Raw genomic sequence first — 6,701 nt, forward strand, 5'->3', positions numbered from 1 at the left:
TAATGTAGTATATTTTATTTTTTTCTCTTCTTGTACTTATATTAACAAAACGAGCCATTGACATAACAAAAAGTTGAATCCATTAACGCTAAGTATCAGACAAAACTCTTCTAAATATTAAATGAATAGATATGATCAAATAAAGAAAAAACAAGTGTCATGTGTTCTGTGACAAGTATTATGACCAATGTACACTATAAAATAACTAAAATATGTTTGCAGAAATAATTTCAAGGTTCGTTTTTGGCATAGGACTATCTGGATAAATTATAAACACCGAGCCAGTTATACGGCAGTATTTTACAGATAGAGATTAAGTAATTTCTGAAAGTTTGACTCCATTTCTCATTTTTCCTTCTAATGTTTGGCAACTTGTAAACACAACTTAAAAAGCACTCTGATAAACTGTAGTTTCCTTGTATTTTGACAGTATTTCAACTGATGGCTTTCACAGCCTCTTCCTCGATAAGAAGTTTTCATTACCATATACATTTTAGGTTATTTGATAACTCAAAAGGGAAAAAGAACTAGTAAAAACATCTGAACTCTCCCTCGTGTTCTTATGTCTCCGAAGGAAAGCGTGTGCTGAGTAGATGAATTAGAAGGAGATGGGGAAGCCCAGATTGCAGTTTAGCAGAAGCCATTGATCTTTACAAATTAGACTGACAACAGAGATCCATTAAAGTCCACAGGATAATGAAAAAAATTCCTTTCCTTTGGCCTTTCTTTTATCTCCACTCTTCCTAATTCTGATTCCTTTAATTCATACTCCCCTGTCCTTCAGAAGAGAGGCTAAATGCTGATGAGGTAATGGCCGTTAGAAACCTCTTTCAATCTCATTTGAGAAATGACTCTGATTCCAAACATTAATTTTTGTTACCTATCTGAATAACAATAAGCTCGCTATATCATTGATTATGTGGGGGAGAAGAATCGAGACAGAAAAAGAAGGGGCTGCTCATTTTAATCCAGCTGTGTCCGTTCGGTGAAATCTCTTATGACTTAAAACAGGACACCCACGACCATTTCTTAAACCACTTATCACAACACTTACAACATTTATCACTTTCTGCATTTCATTGCTTTTATTTGTTTACTCATATTTTGCTCTTATTTAGAGGTGAGCTTCTTACGGTGAGGAACCAGGCCTTCTCTACTCAAACAAGTCCCCGCCACAGTACCATCCATTTGCTTAGTCACTTAAGACATAATTTTTGGATGCCTGCAAGAAGGCAAGGGTGCTTGCTGGGGTATGCTCTTTGAATAAATGAATTACTTAGATGAGTAGGTAATAAAAATGGAATAATGGATGTGATTGAATGTCATATAAGCTGCAAAATAAAGAAAAGGGCTGCAGAAGAAAAATGCCACTTCATCCTCCAATTTCTACAGACAGAGGAGGAGATCATTCTATCCCTGTGCTCTTCAAATATTTCTTTTCATCTATTATAGCACTTACCTGTGTTGTAATCCATCTTGTCTTCAAAGTGAAACCACAGGGCTCTCAAAGGCAGGGATCTTATCTCATTCACATGACACTCTCAGTGCCTTATTTTAGTGCTTGTTAAGAGTAGATGGTCAGTTAAATATGTCCCTGTGTGTGTTTAGGTGTGTGTGTGTGTGTGTGTATGTGTATGTGTATTTACATATGTGGCAATAATTAGACAAAAACTATTTTAGAAACATAGTGAGTCGTGGAGGCTGCTTCTCACCTGCCTGACTTTATCATAAAAACAAACAAACAAACAAACAAAACAGAAATCCAGATTTAAGAATCAGAAATAGGGTTTGTGGGTTCTGCAGTTGGTACCACGCTTAACACCTTCCACACATTCCTCATTATCCGAGGTCATCCAGGGAGGTCATTCTTCCTAATATTCTGCAGCCAAATCAGTCTATATCTTTGTGTTTTCAAGAAGCTTCTACATAGTTAGTGTTGGATAGGCAGCTTCAAGGAGAAAAGTACTGGGAGTCTTGGAATAGGATGTCATAATGATATTCTTCTTATCTCAATTTTGGCTCAGATATGACAACAATAGAAGTTAATCCCAGAGGAATGTATTCTGTAAAAATTTAAAAGAAGGGGTCCGAAATTAATTAGGTGATTCTTAAACTATCACTCAGACTGAAGGTATAAAAATATTATCTGGAGGGTGGAGATTGGAGCGTATTTGGTGATGAAAATTTCTTTAGAGCTGTAGTGTAATGTTTAGTATTCCAACCACCCCCAAGTTCCCACAAAGCGGGAAGGGGCGAGTCCTTTCAAGTTGAGAGTAAGGACTTCAAGAAAATATTTGGAGAGCTTAGTATGTGTTTCCAGTTTTTAGATAGGTAGTGACGCAGTGGACAGTGGTCTGAGTCAAACCTGAGAAGTCAGAAGTGTAACAGGCCAGAGAACTGCTAAGGACAAGCTTAGGAAAGGTGTCCATTCTGTAGGCAGCTGACACTATCAGAGGTTGTGAAGGCAAAGTCTGAGTACGTGTTACCGTCTGCCACATTGATGTCAAAAAGCACCATCAGTTCTAAATGGGTTTATGTTATGGCTCAGCGGAGAACGGCCACGGGAATCTCTGACCTTACAAGGGCTGCAGTAAGGATGTGGGTTGTGCTGTGGGAGTGTGTAGCAAATGTATGAAGAGAGAGAAAGCAGACGGTACCGATGATGGGAGGCTCTTTCCCCTGTGAATCAGCTTTAAGCACCTGTGAGGTCCAGAGAGTTCAAAGCCATCCTATAATAGTAGAAGGTCAGTACTTTCCTGCTTCCTTTACTTCCCTTACTTGCTGTCCACCCCAAAATCAAAGGACAAAGAGTTTGGGTTAGCAACCTGAGAAGCAATAAGGAAAAATGTCAAGCACATTTCACCCATGGCCTTAGACTTCATGCCTAGAACAGATCCTAGCAATGGAGGTGGGAAAATTTAAGTGAATTGAACAGAAGAGTGTGTCCAAGGAGGCCAGCTTGTTTGTTGACTTAATGTGGTCATGGAACTCTTTATTATCTATGTGTAAATAGCAAAGTTATGGGCCTTCTGTGTTATGATCAGATACAGGGGGAAAGCTTTGCCCCCGAATAACCTTATGGTAGATAAAATAAACTTGCTTTGTGATTGCATCAAATGAGTCCCTCTTACATAACGTACTGTTTAAACCCTCCATTGTGTTAACCAGAATAAATCATGTGCTACCCTTAGGATTATTTATTTTTAGAATTGTGTAATGACTGCTAGTCTGAAGAATCATGCCAGCAGGGAGTCAGATAAATGCTGCTCGATTTCCTTTTTACTACTATTTCAAAACACTTGGAAGTAAGACATATGCTAACACTGTTATATCTACTGGTAGTAACTAAAGCGATAGTTTACCAGAATGAATGTATACCGTTTCTGTTAGTTTCAGATTCCTTTCCCTATCTGATCAGAATTTGTAGGCATTTCTTTTATATAGCTGTTTGAGACTATGCTTTTTTCTTCTTTTTTTAACACAATGTTAGGTATGCAATATACAGAATACCAGTTTTATCATGACCAAGTACATTCTCTGTGGAAGTTGAGAGTCCATTTTATTCTAATGTCTGTATGGCATCTTCCTACTGAGATACCCTTTCATTCTACAAAGGGTATGAGAATCGGACATGGTATTTTTAGGAATGGATAAAACATTTCTCCAAGGTAATAGGACACCCCGAGGCATGCTCCTGCATCTCTCTTCCTTTACTAATTAAACAGATGTAAGAGTGAAAGTAAGTTGACATTGTTAAAGTAAATGACCCAATGCTTTTTTAGTAATGAAGACACATCTAGGTTGAAGTTTATTGTTTTAATTTTAATCTTGAGCAATTTCAGCTGGCAGAGTAAGTTGCTCTAAGCATCCTACAGTGTATCGTTTCTATGGTACCTCAGTGCAGCCCACTGACTCCATAAAAACAAAACTGTCTTTAATAAGTTGTATTTGGGAATGAAGTGGTTTATTTATATGCAAGGTGAATTGATATTTGGACATTTATTAAATCTAGATTTTAACAGGCTGTCATAAGCGGGGTTCTTCAGAGGGCAGAGATATTAGAAGACTAAAAGTTTCTTAAATTATGCCCCATAAAAATATAGATGAGGCTCAGATGTCTTTGGATTAAATATTCATTACTGAATATTTACATAATGCATGTGAAAGTGCTTTTAAAATAAAATCTCTCTTTATATAAATGGAAGCTATGGCCAGATTCTCCCCTACTATACCCCATAGAGCACTTCAAAGCATACTCAAGAGCTTTAGAGAGGAGAAATTCCTCCTATCAGTTCTACAAAGGAAGAAAAAGACTGATGGTTCTAACATGGCCCAGACTGTCCGCCCTTTACTCAGCCTTCAGTGGAGTACCTATGTTCTGAGGTTTGTAAATATATGATTCTAAAATAAGAAATATGTTTTTTTTTTTTTTAACTGCTATCCTCCATTGAAAAGTATTACATACCCAACAGGGCCTTCCAATAAGCTATGGAGAAGACTTAGCCCTAAGGAACAAGCATAGAGAGACCTGGCTTCCTGTTCCACTCCCATTATTTACCAGTTGCATCACCTTGGGCAAATGATTTTCGCTCTGTGCTTTATTATTCTTCATTTAATGCCTACCTTGAAGCATTACTTGATAATTAAATGAGATAGTGCAAGCAACATTCCCAGGTTTCTGACACATTCAGAAGGCTGAAAAATGGTTAATTTTCTCCTACATAAATAATTATCATTTCCATTCTGAAAGCAGCTAACTCGCAATTACCTTCGTTAATATATGGAAATCTCTATGGAGATAACAATGTGAATACAATTTTACACATAGTTTTGTAGTCTATTTTGATATTTTGTTTCTAGTATTTCACCATAGAATTTAGACATGAAAGGAAGATATTAGGAATTGAGTGGTTTAACTCTCTCACTTCACAGATGAAAACATTCAGACAGAGATAGCAAATACAATTATAAATGTAATCCAGTCAGTGGTAGAATTGGGACCGATGATAAAAACCCTCCTTTTTTTCCTGTTCTGCAAATAATTTGCAGTGCTTCAAATAAAATGTTCAAACTAGTGTTCGAAATGAAGATCTCAATTTGAAGTAGCTGGAAAAAATGCTCACCTTCACTCACTACAATTACCTACCCTGTGACAATTTCGTTCTGTGAGTGTGCATTGTAATTGCTTACATTCGTCCAAAGCAGCATATAGTGACATAACGCATGAATAATTTCTATGCAAATTGGGGAGTATTTAGGACAGTTGTGAATTAAAACACACACACACACACACACACGACCAAGCATCACTGGCAGAGACCTGGAATAGTGATGGGATCACTTTACCACATAACGGATTGAGCTGTTTACTTCAGGTGGAAAGAGAAAGCCAGGATAAGGACCACTTTTGAGCCTGAGCACATAGGTAGGTGCCAATGCTTAGCTTAATGTCTTAGCTATAACTTCCCAAGAGGCTAAGAAGTAATTAAATGTTTTCTAGTAAAAGTCCTTGCATTGTGACTTATAAGCAGGTAAAACCAGCATGTGATAAGAGTGAGCAGAGCCAATGATAGTGACATAAGTAAGAAGGGCTAGTAATAATTTCTATGAGAGTGGAAATTGAAATTTGCTCTGGAAAATTTACATAGATAATCTTATAGGGAGGGATATTCATTTCCCTTCACCCTCTATCTGTAATTCTCTAATGGTGCTTATTTTCTGCCTTGCACTAGAGTTATTTATGCGTAGACTTATCTCTTTCATAAACAGCTTGAGGACTAAACCTCTTTCTGCCTCCATTTTTATAGTTTTCAAGGCACCTACCCTATTATACCCTGAACAAAGTAGATATTTACCAGGCATGGGTTCAGTGAATTAATACATTTATATTATGATGATATTTAAATTATGTTTCTTATAATGGAAAGAGAAAATTATGAAATAGAAGCAGATTCTTTTGGAGGAAAAGAAAGTAGTCTCATATTCTTTTTCAATAAAAGTAGTAAATTGGAACAGTTCCTACAAGGCTCTCAGAAAAAAAGAAATGAGTGTTTGTGAAAATTGTTTAAAATATATTCACTTTAATGTACCTTATTTTATAATCTTACTATATGTTTGAATTATTTCCAATGAGACATATATATATATGAACTAAATATTAGAGTTCAAATACTTTTGTATGTGGCTAAGTTTTGCTACATGATTTCTAAACCTGCTTACACGTAGCAGACACCGGTAGCTACTTAGGCAATATCTATTTCTTCACCTTTCTTTTTAAAATAATCTTAAATTTGTTCAGAGATTCACCATGATCCCATACCCCCTCAAGAGACTCAGAAGCACCAGAAAAACTACCCGATCTGATAATCTATTCAGTCATGGTTTGTCATTATTCTTATCTGTGATTGGTTAGAATATCTGATTGAGAAGATTAATACATCATCACCAGTACCCTCCCTAAGTTATTGGTCCATCAGGGAGATTTTAAAAAGAATCTCTTTCTTCTCTTGCACCTATCTTGTCTTTACTTACTCCTTCTCCCTCTCCCTCCTTCTTTGCTCATTTTCTTCCTCCTTCTCTCTTCCTCTCTCCCTCCTTCCCTCCCTCCCTCTTCTCTCCATTCCTTTCTTCTTCTCACTCTCTTTCCTCTCTCTTCCTCCAAACCCCTTCTTCTCTCTCTTCTACCTTCCCCTAACCCACTC

This window comes from Pteropus alecto, unplaced genomic scaffold (genome assembly GCF_000325575.1).
Source record: "Pteropus alecto unplaced genomic scaffold, ASM32557v1 scaffold35, whole genome shotgun sequence".
Taxonomy (NCBI): Eukaryota; Metazoa; Chordata; class Mammalia; order Chiroptera; family Pteropodidae; genus Pteropus; species Pteropus alecto.